The 13,883-nt window shown below is 43.7% G+C and overlaps 1 long non-coding RNA gene across 1 annotated transcript in view; it reads left to right on the top strand.

Moving 5' to 3' along the window:
• Positions 1-7,781: 7,781 nt before the first annotated feature.
• LOC122560919 overlaps positions 7,782-13,883 on the top strand; it is a 14,222-nt gene continuing 8,120 nt past the window's right edge. Inside the window, exons 1-2 of the long non-coding RNA XR_006314843.1 lie at positions 7,782-7,792; positions 7,866-7,867. This is a non-coding gene — a long non-coding RNA (uncharacterized LOC122560919). The remainder of the gene's footprint in view (positions 7,793-7,865; positions 7,868-13,883) is intronic.

The following is a 13,883-nucleotide window of genomic DNA, read 5'->3' as shown; positions in this document are numbered from 1 at the left end:
CTGACCGATAGGTTTAGACAGTACATTTGGATTGGCTCAGGCTTGGAGGGCCGAAGGGCCTGTTCCTGGGTGTAAATTTTCTTTGTTCTCTGACATAGCAGACTCTGTCCAGTACTGAAGGATGGTTCTCATCAGCTGTCATTCCGGAAGTCTATCGGCCCACGATGGAGATTACCTTTCAGGTGTAGAGTGGACAGCCTGAGTTGCCAAGTATCTAGTTTAACAAAGTGGCCAAAAAAGGTTGATGCAACAACAGACTGGTGCAGAGTAAATTCATCATTGCCCATAACTCTGCCAGAAGCTTTCACCAACATGACTGAAGATGGCTACATACCAACTGCACTGCAGGTTTTATAAGAGCAACTCAGAGGCTAGGAATACTGCAGCAAGTAACCCACCTCCTGACTCCCCAAAGCCTGTCCACCCATCTACAAGGCACAAGTCAGGAGTGTGATGGAATACTCCCCACTTGCCTGGATGGGTGCAGCTCTAACAACACTCAAGAAGCCTCACACCATATAGGATATAGCAACTGCTTGATTGGCACTACATCCATAAGCATCCACTCCCTCCACCACTGACACTCAGTAGCAGCCATGTACACTATCTACAAGATGCACTGCAGAAATTCACCAAAATCCTCAGACAGCACCTTCCAAACCCACAACTACTTCCATCTAGAAGGACACGAGTAGCAGATACATGGGAACGCCACCCCCTGCAAGTTTCCCTCCAAGTTACTCACCATTCTGACATGGAAATACATAGTGATGAAATGGCAGTCTCTGGGTAACAATCCTGGAATTCCCTCCCTAAGGACATTGTGGGTCTAACCTACAGCACATGGACTGCAGCGGTTCAAGAAGGCAGCTCACCCCCACCTTCTCAAGGGCAGCAAGAGCAGACAATAAATGCTGACCCAGCCAGTGATGTCCACATCCCCGGAGTGAATTGTAATAAAAAAGATTTTACCAAAACCAGAGAAGGTCCTTTGTCTGTGCTCAAATGCAGTGAGAGCAAGCCATAGCTATCTATGTGGGGGTCGCACTATTCTGGCAGAATTATATAACTGTTACGTTTGCTTTGCCCATTCAGGAAGTGAGATTACGAAGGCCCTCTCCTTCCATAAAGCACCTCCATCATAACAAACTGGAGCTGCTTCAGGGAGAAATTTTCTGATTTGAGAATACATGTAATTCCGGGTCGCAGTCAGTTTCACAATCTTGTGTGTTCTTCCGAAGAGCAGAAAGAATGGGATTTTCCCAAGAGCCTTCGCTCCCCCCGCCCCCACCCCACTTTACTCACTGCAGGCAGCTGGTCTCCCCCTTCATGCCTTTGTGCTTTCTCCCTTGCAGTGTGCAGCCCTGTGCTGGAGGAACCTGTGCTGCTCCCAGGATCTGCCAACAACAACCAACACCCTCTCAGATGCCGCCCCAGTTACTGCAGAGTTAATCAATTACAGACAGCTCCTCAAACCACTCAAATGTTTCCACAAACTCCAGTCCAGAAAATCCTGTGAATTACTTAGCACCTTTTTAAACAGAGCTGGACCTCAGAACTCATGTGCAGCAACATGAAGATAGAACATAGAACATTACAGCGCAGTACAGGCCCTTCGGTGCTCGATGTTACACCGACCTGTGGAACCAAACTGAAGCCCACCTACCCTACAGTATTCCATTTTCATCCATATTCTATTAATGACCATTTAAATACCCTTAAAGTTGACGAGTCTACTACTGTTACAGGCGGTGAATTCCAATGCCTTTACTACTTTCTGAGTAAAGAAGCTACCTCTGACATTGTCCTATATCTATTAGCCCCCTAATTTAAAGCTATGTCCTCTCATGCTAGCCATCACCATCCAAGGAAAAAGGCTCTCACTGTCCAACCTATCTAACCCTCTGATTATCTTATGTCTCAATTTACTCACCTCTCAACCTTCTTCTCTCCAACGAAAACAGCGTCCAGTCCCTTAGCCTTTCCTCATAAGACCTTCCCTCCATACCAAGCAACATTTGAGTAAATCTCCTCTGAACCCTGTCCAAAGCTTCCACAAACTTCCTACATGCGGTGACCAGAACTGTACACAATACTCTAAGTGCGGCCGCACCAGAGTTTTGGACAGCTGCAGCATGACCTCATGGCTCTGAAACTCAATCCCTCTACCAATAAAAGCTAACACACAGTATGCCTTCTTAACAAACCTATCCACCTAGATGGCAACTTTCAGGGATCGATGTACATGGACACCAAGATCTCTCTGCTCATCTACACTACCAAGAATCTTACCATTAGCCTAGTACTCTATTCCTGTTGCTCCTTCCAAAATGAATCACCTCACACTTTTCCACATTAACCTCCATTTTCCAACTCTCAGCCCAGCTCTGCAGCTTATCTATGTCCCTCTATAACCTGCAACATCCTTCAGCACTCTCCACAACTCCACCGACTGTAGTGTCATCCGCAAATTTACTAACCCATCTTTCTACGCCCTCATCTCGATCATTTATAAAAATGACAAACAGCAGTGGCTCCAAAACAGATCTTTGCAGTATACCACTCGTAACTGAACTCCAGGTTGAACATTTCCCATCAACCATCACTCTGTCTTCTTTCAGCTGGCCAATTTCTGATCCAAACCGCTAAGTCACCCTCAATCCCATGCCTCCGTATTTTGTGCAATAGCCTACCATGGGGAACTTTATCAAATGCCTTACTGAAATCCATATACACCACATCAACCACTTTACCCTCATTTAAAAACCCCTCCTTGAGAATATCAATCCTGTCTAGTCTAGTAGCCTGTATCTCAGTATTCTCCTCGATAACATTGTCTTTTTTCAGTGTGAATACTGAAGAAAAATATTCATTTAGCACTTATCTCCTTGGACTCCACGCACAACTTCCGACTTCTATCCTTGATTGGCCCTAATCTTACTCTAGGAGAAAGCGAGGACTGCAGATGCTGGAGATCAGAGCTGAAAATATGTTGCTGGAAAGGTGCAGCAGGTCAGGCAGCATCCAAAGAGCAGGGGAATCGACGTTTTGGGCATGAGCCCTTCTCTTGAAGAAGGGCTCATCCCGAATCGTCGATTCTCCTGCTCCTTGGATGCTGCCTGACCTGCTGCACTTTTCCAGCAACACATTTTCAGTCCTAATCTTACTCTAGTCATTCTTTATTCCTGATATACCTGTAGAAAGCTTTAGGGTTTTCCTTGATCCTATCTGCCAATGACTTCTCATGTTCCCTTCTGGCTCTTCTTAGCTCTCTTTGGGTCTTTCCTGGCCAACTTGTAACTCTCAAGCCTCCTAACTGAGCCATCACATCTCATCCTAACACAAGCCTTCTTCTTCCTCTTGACAAGAGATTCAACTTCTTGAGTAAACCATGGCTCCCTCGCTCGACCACTTCCTCCCTGCCTGACAGGTATGTACTTATCAAGGACACTCAGCAGCTGTTCCTTGAATAAGCTCTACATTTCATTTGTGCCCGTCCCCTGCAGTTTCCTTCCCCATCCTATGCATCCTAAACCTTACCTAATTGCATCATAATTCCCTTTGCCCCAATAATTCTTGCCACGTGCAGTATACCTACCCCTTTCCATCACTAAAGTAAACAGACGTTAGGGCAGGAGTCATCATAAAACAATGCTTCAAACTGGAAATACTCAATGTCCAATTCTCACCCACTTCTGGTTTCAATGGAGGGACAAAGAGGGACTGAAGAAATCAGCAGGGGCCAGGTTAACAACTCAATATTATAATAAGAAAGGGCCCGACCTGAAACGGTGACTCTCCTGCTCGACTTGCTGTGCTTTTTCCAGCTCCATACTTTATTGCATCTGACTTTCCAGCATCTGCAGTCCTCACTATCTCCAATGAGCTTATTTGCCTCATGTTTTTCCATGTTCAGAATGTGACACTGTCTAGCTGGAAGCCCCTTGGCCTTGGGAAAGCTGGTTCTGATGAATGGGGAGGACACTGCATTCAGAAAGTGACTATCCATCCTCTTCAATGGTTGATTGAGTGAGCACCTTCCAAGTGAACTTTAGGGCTGTGAATCTGCACAGTGAGGGATGGTACAGACACACTGGTCATCAATGAGGTTTGCTCATCCAAAACATGGTCAAGAAATGCTGGTGCCATGGGTAACGCTGCACAAGGGTAACGCTCTCAGCTTTCACGTTTCAATCCATCACTTTCCTGTTCCATTTCTCTTCCAAGTTTCACCTTAAATGTGACCTCAAAGCAGCAACAATTTACTGTGCGATGTGCGAGAGGACAGGAAGAAAAGCAGTGCTAATCATCCAGCCTCTTGGAACAGTACCCCCTGACACAATACCCAACATCCATCGTTTGTTCTTAGTTGGAAAAACCATATGGACAAAATGTGACCATCTCATAGTACTTCCCACTCCCTACTCCTGTGTAGGAGCCCAGTCGACATTTTGTCTTGCTGCACTAACAGATATTCAGAGTGTATTCATATCACGGTCAAATAGTGCAGTTGTGAGAAAAATGACTTCAGTTAAGATACCTGAAGGTATGCAATGTTATCATTAACATGCAAACAGACAGACATTATCCAAGTGCTTCTTCAACCCTTTGGGTCCACTGTAGAGACCAGTGTGGTTTCCGTAATTCAGTTACCGAGGCTATCCAGGGATTGAGAGGAAAAATGTTCACTGAACAGCTTTTGACCCTCCCAGTATGGCACTGTTGTAATAACATGCTGCTGCCATGAGAGGACCTCACTCAACTGTGGAAAAGCAAAGCTGCTTCTTCCAGGAAAGGAACTAAACAGAACCCAGCGAGGGGGAGTCTGAAAGAATTGGAGTCTGATTGCAATAATGTTCAGACTGGAATTGTACATGAGATTCACAATTAGCTGTACACTCTCATTGCCTCACTATCGATGAGGAGAATGGGGCACATTGGGAATCCCTGTCCAATCAGACTCCTTCCAACTCTGTCCTGTTATGCCTCTCCAATTCAATATCTGTCCTAATACCTCATTTTGAAGCTGTCAATAACTTTATTCAGATTCTCTTTCAATACTCTTTGAACATTTTGCTTCATTAAATATATTAAAATACAAGTTATTGTTTTGATAGATCTAAACAAATTGTCTTTCTCGAAACCTTTCCAATGTATTTAATTTCCATGTTACTGGGAAATACATGTTTTTGGGATTTACACAAGACCATTTCTCAAACTCAGGATCAATAACATGACTGAGGTACAAATTCCTGGTAGAGAATTTAACAAAAAACACTTTCCACTTGATTCTAAAAGCTGGAATTCACAGGGTCATCCTTCTGGGATGTGATCCTTCCAACACTGAAACATGCCCCTTTTGGTAAACCATTTTGGACTGAAACGCGAAGTATTGTCACCCAGAGAGGGGCAAGCCCCATGCAATTCACTGCCACAGAAAAAAAGACTCAAGGTCAAAACAGTGCATGATTTCAAGAGGGAGTTGGATATAGAACAAGGAACTATAGGGATCAAATGATCTGGGGAAAAAACAGGAACAGGCTATTGAGTTGGATATCTATGGTGTTACCGTTACTGAACCCCACACTAACAATATCCTGGATGTTACCATTGAACAGAAACTTAACTCGACATGCCACATAAACAAAGTGGATTCAAAAGCAGTTCAGAGGTTAGGAACACTGCAACGAGTAACTCACCTCCCGAGTCCCCAAAGCCTGTCCACCATCTACAAGGCGCAAGTCAGGAGTGTGATGGAGTACTGCTAAAATTGAATTGATGGACCAGCCCCAATACCACTCAAGAAGCTTGACACCATCCAGGTCAAAGCAGCTCACTTGATTAGCACCATATCCACAAATCTCCACTCTCTGCATCATTGACACTCAGTAGCAGCAGTGTGTACTATCTACAAGATGCACTGCAGAAACTCAAAGATCCTCACATAGCACCTTCCAAACCCATGACCACTTCTATCTAGAAGGACTAGGGCAGCAGATACATGGGAACACCATCACCTGCAAGTTCCTGTCCAAGCCACTCACCATCCTGACTTGGAAATATATCACCGTTCCTTCAGTGTTGTTGGGTCAGAATCCTGGAATTCCCTCCCTTAGGGCATTGTGGGTCAACCCACAGCACACAGACTGCAGCGGTTCAAGAAGGCAGCTCACCCCCACCTTCTCAAGGGGCAACTAGAGACAGAGAATAAATGCTGGTCCAGCCAATGTCTATGTCCCATGAGTGAATAAAAACAGCCCTGATCATACTGAATGATGGAACAGACTCAAAGGGCTGAATAGCCTGCTCCTATTTTCTGCATTTCTGTGGAGGGCAGTAGTTGCACAAACTGAAAATTGACTCCAAAATGGAGATGGGTGTCAGTGGGCAGACAGCTTTTATTATAAATGCCATCTGCCTGGCAAAACCAACAGCAGTGTCTATGTCAGCAATTTTCATCCACTTTGACAAAACTGGAATTAAATAGAAGCAGAGATTCACAAGTTATTTCAGCCAGCAGCAATGTTGACACAAACCGTGAATAGTTTACTGAAAGCAGTGAGTGATTCTCCACAATGGTAATAGTGTATTCCCAGTCAACGTAAAACATGCACATTTAGACCAAGAAATTAACTGACCTGGTGTCACCGGTGGGGCTGTGTCTTGAAAGCAATTAAATCAGTTTGCTCTCGAAGCTGTAAACCAGACTATAAACCATACCACAGGTCACTAACACATACCTCTAACTGTGTCCTAACTTGGTCAGAAGTCTCATGACACCAGATTATAGTCCAACAGATTTATTTGAAAATACAAGCTTTCAGGGCCGTGCCACTTTGTCAGATAACAAGTGTAGCAGGATACATAGGGCACAGAACTTGCAAGAAAGAGATCAAACATCTGATGGGATGTATTAAACAAACCCAGATAGCTGTTAAGTCTGTAATCACCTAGAATGGCGATACAGGTTTTGATTGATTAATATGTAAATCCCAGAATTTACTGCCCCAAGATAACCAGGTATTATCAGTAAATTTTAAAAAAGGTGACATCTCAGCTCAGCCACTGCATTAAAGGTGTGACGTTAGAGACTGTCTTGTCCCAATCTGGAGTCAGATTGGTGGTACAATATATCCAAAGTAGGAATTTTTAAAAATGTTACATTGGGGGCTGGATATCTGAGAGAGCGTTTCTATGTGAGTGAGTGAGTGAATGAGAGATCACCTGTAGTGTGACATGAACCCAAGGTCCTGGTTGAGGCCACCCTCATGGGTGCCAAACTTAAGCTATCAGCATCTGCTCGACCACTTTGCGTTGTTGCATATCCCAAAGTCCACCTTGGAGAATGGTCACCCAAAGATCCGAGGCTGAATGTTCTAGACTGCTGAAGTGTTCCCCAACTGGGAGGGAACATTCCTGTCAGTTGATTGTTGCATAGTATCCATTCATCCATTGTTGTAGCGTCTGCTTGGTCTCGCCAATGTACCATGCCTCAGGCCATTCTTGTCTGCAGTGTATAAGATCAATAACATTAGCAAGTTGAGAAGTTTTATAGCACAGCTTGAGGTTCTGGATGTTTTGCTCGCTGAGCTGGAAGGTTCATTTCCAGACATTTTGTCAAACTACTAGGTAAGATCTTCAGTGGGCCTCAGGTAAACACTGCTGATAAAAAGCAGCAGGAATTATGTTTAGGTTTCCTTGGAGGTTTGTGAAAAGATTTGTAGCTCGGGTGCTCGTTGTTGTGGTTCTGTTCGCTGAGCTGGGAATTTGTGTTGCAGACATTTCGTCCCCTGTCTAGGTGACATCCTCAGTGCTTGGGAGCCTCCTGTGAAGCGTTTCTGTGATCTTTCCTCCGGCATTTATAGTGGTTTGTACCTGCCGCTTCCAATTGTCAGCTCCAGCTGTCCGCTGCAGTGGCCGGTATATTGGGTCCAGGTCGATGTGCTTATTGATTGAATCTGTGGATGAGTGCCATGCCTCTAGGAATTCCCTGGCTGTTCTCTGTTTGGCTTGTCCTATAATAGCAGTGTTGTCCCAGTCGAATTCATGTTGCTTGTCATCTGCGTGTGTGGCTACTAAGGATAGCTGGTTGTGTTGTTTTGTGGCTCGTTGGTGTTCATGGATGCAGATCGTTAGTTGTCTTCCTGTTTGTCCTATGTAGTGTTTTGTGCAGTCTTTGCACCTAACAGAGAATTCACCACAAAGGTATACAGGAAAGCCCCACACACAGACCAAACCCTGAACTACGAAAGCAACCACCCCAATTACATTAGTTTTGCTTGATGTTTATATATAATGTCATTTACAAAATATCATGCAAGAACTGTAACAAACACTACATTGGACAAACAGGCAGCACACTAGCCACCAGGATACATGAACATCAACTAGCCACAAAAAGACATGACCCTCTCACACTAGTATCCTTACATACAGATGAGGAAGGACACCACTTTGTCTGGGACAACGCATCCATCCTAGGACAAGCCAAACAAAGACATGCACGAGAATTCCTAGAAGCATAGCATTTCAACCGGAACTCTATCAACAAACACATCGAGTTAGATTCCATTTACCACCCCCGAGAAAAAGAACAGAAAGTGACTTCACCACAGGAAATGACATCACCAACCCAAAGAAACCCAAACATATAAATAGAACGCAGGAATCATCAGCAATGCTTCGCCTGAGGCCCATTGAAGATGTTACCTAGTAGGGTGACAAAACCTCTGGAAATGAACCTTCCAGCTAAGCAAGCGAACCCACATCCATAGATAACATTGGCCAAGTCACATGTAAAGGTGGTATACATGTCGATACTCTGACACGTCTTGCAGTGGTTGTCATGATCAGGATATGACACTCAACTGATTGATCCCCAGTTCTGACATGCCACAGTGAAAAACCATAACTTCCTCAGGAGAGAGACACGGGGTACAAGCAATAGAGTACCCTTTGTTGTCCTTCCCAGGAACAGAGAAATGATGCCATGTTCTTTGCAGCCTGCAAAAAATTATCGAAGGGATGAGCATCTCACCAAGACCTTCCTCACACCTCCACTTCTCACCTTTAAACAACCACCAAACCTCAAACACACCATTGTTCACAGCAAACTGCCCAGCCTTCAGGACAACGTGGACCCCAACACCATACAACTCTGTCATAGCAACCACTGCAAAATATGTCAGATCATAATAAGGAACATAGGCATAGAAGTAGGACATTCAGACCCTGAAGATGTCTCCATAGAGCAATGCTACTTTCTCCCCACCCCCACCCTCCTCATTTATCTCTCCACCCTGCAGGCACTCTGCCTCTATTCCTGATGAAGGGTTTTGCCCGAAACGTCAATTTTCCTGCTCATTGGATGCTGTCTGACCTGCTGTGTTTTTCCAGCACCACTCTAATCCAGAACCTTAATAAAAAAATGTCTACCTCAAATTTAAATTTAACAACTAAATTAACACTGACCATTTGAGAGAAAGACTTCCAAACCTCCGCTACTCTCTGTGTGTAGCAGTGCTTCCTAACATCTCTCCTGAACAACCTAGCCCTAATTCTTAGACTATGCCCCTGGTGGGGATGGTTTATATTTATTTACCCTATCTTTCCCCATTAATAGCTTGACAAGCTCAATTAGATCACCCTTAACCTTCTGAATTGCAAAGAATAAAGACTGAATTTGTCTCATCTCTCCTCATAATTGAGTCCAGGTGTCATCTTTAAGAACTTGCATTGATCTCCCTCCAAGTGGGATCTGCCTAGGGTTTTGTATAACTGTAGTATAAATATCTGTATTCTTATAATCCAATGCTTCAGATATGAAGGCCAGCATTCTGTTAGCCTTATTGACTATTCAATTAATGTCTATGATTTAAACCTGAACTTCTTTGAACATAGCCCCCTATCTCATACAGACAGAGACAGATATAGTAAAGAGATAAATTATAACAAAAATATAAACAGATGGAACTGACCAGCTTACTTGAGCAGTTTCCATGATGCATGGTATCACAGGCACGTGGGATTTTATCTTGCTTGGTTTCTGAAGTCACCAGTCAATGCAAATAGCTTCCATTAGGCTGAAGAATATTCTCCTCATTCCTGATGAAGGGGTCCTGCCGGAAACATCAATTTTCCTGCTCCTCGGATGCTGCCTGACCTGGTGTGCATTTCCAGTGCCACTCTAATCTCCAGCATCTACAGTCCTCACTCTTGCCACCTGAGGAATATTGACTTAATCCTGATAACTGGTATTCTCCAAACTTTCAACAAGTCAAAATGGGAGGAGAACTGTAGGGAGTGGGTATAATTGAAATGTGGAGCTTATTCAAGGAACAGCTACTGCGTGTCCTTGATAAGTGAGATTTGGAGATGCTGGTGTTGGACTGGGTGTACAAAGTTAAAAATCACACAACATCAGGTTAGAGTCCAACAGGTTTTATTTGGAAGCACTAGCTTTCGGAGCGCTGCTCCTCCACAACCACCTGAGGAAGGAGCGGTGCTCCAAAAGCTAGTGCTTCCAAATAAACCTGTTGAACTCTAACCTGGTGTTGTGTGATTTTTAACTTGATAAGTATGTACCTGTCAGACAGGGAGGAAGTGGTCGAGCAAGGGAGCTGTAGTTTACTAAAGAAGTCGAATCTCTTGTCAAGAGGAAAAAGAAGGCTTATATTAGGATGAGACTTGAAGGCTGAGTTACGGGGCTTGAGAGTTACAGGTTAGCCAGGAAAGATCTAAAGAAAGATCTAAGAAGAGCCAGAAGGGAACATGAGAAGTCATTAGCAGATAGGATCAAGGAAAACCCTAAAGCTATCAATGGTATATCAGGAATAAAAGAATGACTAGAGAAAGATTAGGGCCAAACAAGGATTGTAGTGGGAAGTTGTGCATGGCGTCCGGGGCGATAGGGGAAGTGCTAAATGAGTATTTTTCTTCAGTATTCACACAGAAAAAAGATAATGTTGTCAAGGAGAATACTCGGATACAGGTTACTAGACGTGTCAGGATTGACATTCGCAAGGAGGTGTTAGCAATTCTGGAAATTGTGAAAATAGGGAAGTCCCCTGGGCTGGATGAGATTTATCCTAGGATTCTCTGAGAAGCCAGGGAGGAGATTGCAGACCTTTGGTTTTGATCTTTATGTTGACATTGTCTACAGGAATAGTGCCAGAAGACTGGAGGATAGCAAATGTTGTTCCCTTGTTCAAGAAGGGGAGTAGAGATAACCCTGGAAATTATAGACCAGTGAGCCTTACTTTGGTTGTGGGTAAAGTGTTGGAAAAGGTTATAAGAGACTAGGGATAGTCAATATGGTTTTGTGAAGGGTAGGTCGTGCCTCACAAACCTTATTGAGTTCTTTCAGATGGCGACAAACAGGTGGATGAGGGTAAAGTGGTTGATGTGCTGTATGTGGATTTCAGTAAAGTGTTTGATAAGGTTCCCCACGGTAGGCTATTGCACAAAATACAGAGGCATGGGATTGAGGGCAATTTAGCAGTTTGGATCAGAAATTGGCTAGCTAAAAGAAGACAGAAGGTGGTGGTTGATGGGAAATGTTCATCCTGGAGTTCAGTTACTCGTGGTGTTCTGCAAGGATCTGTTTTGGGGCCACTGCTATTTGTCATTTTTATAAATGACCTGGATGAGGGTGTAGAAGGATGGGTTAGTACATTTGGGGATGACACTAAGGTCAGTGGAGTTGTGGAGAGTTGCAGGTTACAGAGAGACATAAATAAGCTGCAGAGCTGGACTGAGAGGTGGCAAATGAAATTTAATGTGGAAAATATGAGGTGTGAGGTTGGAAGGAGTAACAGGAATGCAGAGTACTGGGTAATGGTAAGATTCTCGGTAGTGTAGATGAGCAGAGGGATCACAGTGTCCATGTACATAGGTCCCTGAAAGCTGCCACCCAGGTTGATAGGGTTGTTAAAAAGGCATTTGGTGTGTTAGCTTTTATTGGTAGAGGGATTGAGGTTCGGAGCCATGAGGTCATGCTGCAGCTGTACAAAACTCTAGTGCGGCTGCACTTGGAGTATTGCATACAGTTCTGGTCACCGTATTATGGGAACAATATGGAAGCTTTGGAAAGGGCTCAGAGGAGATTTACAAGGATGTTACCTGGTACGGAGGGATGGACTTATGAGGAACGGCTGAGGGACATGACGCTGTTTTCATTAGAGAGAAGAAAGTTGTGAGGTGACTTAATTGAGATGTATAAGATAATCAGAGAGTTAAATATGGAAGACACGGCTAAGAGGGAAATATTATTTGCAAAGCAAAGGTTATATGAATATGGCGACAAACCAGGTAGATACTTAGCATTTCTTGCAAAGAAAAAAAAGGCCCCTCAGACTATTATGTCTATCAAGGAAAGTACGGGTATTTTGACTCATGATCATAAAAAGATTAATGCGACCTTTAGAAAATTCTATTCTGAGTTATATAAATCACAGGATTGTGAAGATAAGGCGAAGAGGATGCAGTCATTTTTTAAAAATTTGACGTTTCCAGACCTAACTCCGGAACAAATATCGGTCCTAAATGCTCCTCTTACACCCCAAGAAATAGTTGATGCAATTAGGCACCTTCAAAATGGTAAGACGCCGGGCCCAGATGGCTTTCAAGCTGAATTCTATAAAGAATTTACAGAAATACTGGTTGGTCCACTTATGGACATGTATAACTATGCATATAGCCAGGGCTGTCTCCCGCCTTCGCTGAAAGAGGCAAATATCTCTCTTATCCTCAAAAAAGGAAAGGACCCAGAAGATTGTACATCATACAGACCAATATCCTTGCTAAATGTAGATTTTAAAATCCTCTCTAAAACGTTAGCACTGAGACTAGAAAGGATACTGCCACATATTATAAAGGAGGATCAGACGGGGTTTATTAAGGGCCGTAGATCATCCAATAATGTTAGAAGGGCTCTAAATATGATTCAAGCTTGTCATCAGGGAAAGATACCAGGAGTAGTAGTTTCATTAGACGCGGAAAAGGCATCTGATAGGGTCGAATGGTCATATTTGTTTTACACATTGGAGAGGTTTGGTGTTGGACAGGTGTTTACCAAATGGATCTCAACATTGTATAGTGACCCCAAAGCAGTTGTGGTTACCAATGGATTAGGCTCGGATAGCTTCAGTGTGGGTAGGGGCTGCCGTCAGGGATGTCCCCTCTCGCCATTGTTATTCACGCTAATAATTGAACCACTAGCAGAAGCGATACGAGCTGATCCTAATATAGTGGCCCCAAGGATTGGTACAGGTAAACATAAAATTACCCTTTATGCAGATGACGTTCTTCTATTCCTCAGTAACCCATTGATGTCCATACCTCGCTTAATCCAAGTTATTAATACATTTAGTGCATTCACAGGCTATAAAATTAATTTTTCAAAATCGGAAGCTATGCCAATGGGTGGCCTTGCTGTGATACCCCGCTTAGCGGACGGTTCCCTTTTTCCCTTTCGCTGGTCCCTGGAGGGTTTCTTATATTTAGGCATTTTTATTACTCCAGTATTTGGTCAGTTGTATAAGGCTAATTTTGTGTATTTATTGGAAAGGATAAGGCAGGACCTCCAGCGATGGGGAGACCTGCCAATTTCCTGGCTGGGTAGAATAGCATTAATCAAAATGAATATCCTGCCCCATCTCCTATATCCTATGAGAATGCTTCCGGTGATGCTGCCGAGGACAGCTTTATGTAAATTATACGGCTGGCTGAGTTCCTTTATCTGGAACCATAGGCGGCCCCCCATTAAGCTGAAGAAGCTACAGCTTCCACAGGCAAGGGGTGGATTGGACTTCCCAGATTTTAGGAAATAACAATTAAGTCCCCTATTAAGTTACATAGCTGATTGGGTCTTGTCTGACCCACAA

Source organism: Chiloscyllium plagiosum, chromosome 21 (assembly GCF_004010195.1).
Source record: "Chiloscyllium plagiosum isolate BGI_BamShark_2017 chromosome 21, ASM401019v2, whole genome shotgun sequence".
NCBI classification, from domain to species: Eukaryota; Metazoa; Chordata; class Chondrichthyes; order Orectolobiformes; family Hemiscylliidae; genus Chiloscyllium; species Chiloscyllium plagiosum.
The sequence above is the reverse complement of the archived record's forward strand: the minus strand, read 5'-3'. Positions and strand labels throughout refer to the sequence as shown.